The sequence below is a fragment of the Etheostoma spectabile genome, chromosome 18 (genome assembly GCF_008692095.1).
Source record: "Etheostoma spectabile isolate EspeVRDwgs_2016 chromosome 18, UIUC_Espe_1.0, whole genome shotgun sequence".
Taxonomy (NCBI): domain Eukaryota; kingdom Metazoa; phylum Chordata; class Actinopteri; order Perciformes; family Percidae; genus Etheostoma; species Etheostoma spectabile.
Genome location: NC_045750.1, coordinates 14,239,317 through 14,240,200, shown reverse-complemented (window position 1 = coordinate 14,240,200; position 884 = coordinate 14,239,317).

Below are 884 nucleotides of genomic sequence, written 5' to 3'. Positions count from 1 at the left end.
GAAAATACTTTGGAGAAAGAACAATGGCAAAAAGTAAGACCAGGGATTAATTTGCTTGGACTGAGGATGAGGTGAAACTGCCACTGAAAGGTATGTAACATTAAGCCTACCTGAGCGATAGACTGACTGGCGTGTGGCGTCGTTTCAAAAGGTCTCCGTTTCTGCCCGTCCAGACTACAACGCAACCCCAGAGTTTTTAAACCAAAACGGGTTAGTTTTTCCAAATATCCCCATTTTAGTGGTTCGGAAATGGCGGTGTAGTATGGATGCGAGGCATAAATGTAGCAAAAGACATCGGACGTGAATTCTCCATTATATGGCATACACCTTATTATTTATTTTTACCTAAAAAGAAAGAGCAGTTGATCACATCTGAGCAGAAAATGTCAAGTGAACTCTGAAACCTCCACTGCTGTGAGATAAAGAAAAGAGGCTGAAAGAAAGTGAAAAATGAAACTTGTGGTGTACATTTGCTGTGTCTGTCCCACCTTGTCTGTCTGGCTACTGTGCTCTGCACTGAAAGGGTTAATCTCTTGTTAGTCATATCCCCGCTATATGTACAGTGTGTGTTCCCTTTCTTTGTAATATCTTTCTTTATGTCAGCATAATGCAATCTATTGCCAATAGCATTGCAATAATACTTTTCTTGTGTCTCAGGTATTCTGTCCTGTATTTGTACATTAGCAGCAGAAGGAGGTAGAGCATGTGAGACACAATATTGTGATGCATTTCATACTTTACATGTCACCATATAGACCACCAAGTGAGCTATTTTATTAAAGATGAAGTCCTGTATCCCTCCGCAGTCTCTGACCACACAGAAAAAAGAACACTGAACTTAAATGTAACTTTAATCCTGTGCCCGGTAGAGGTGATATTTGTGT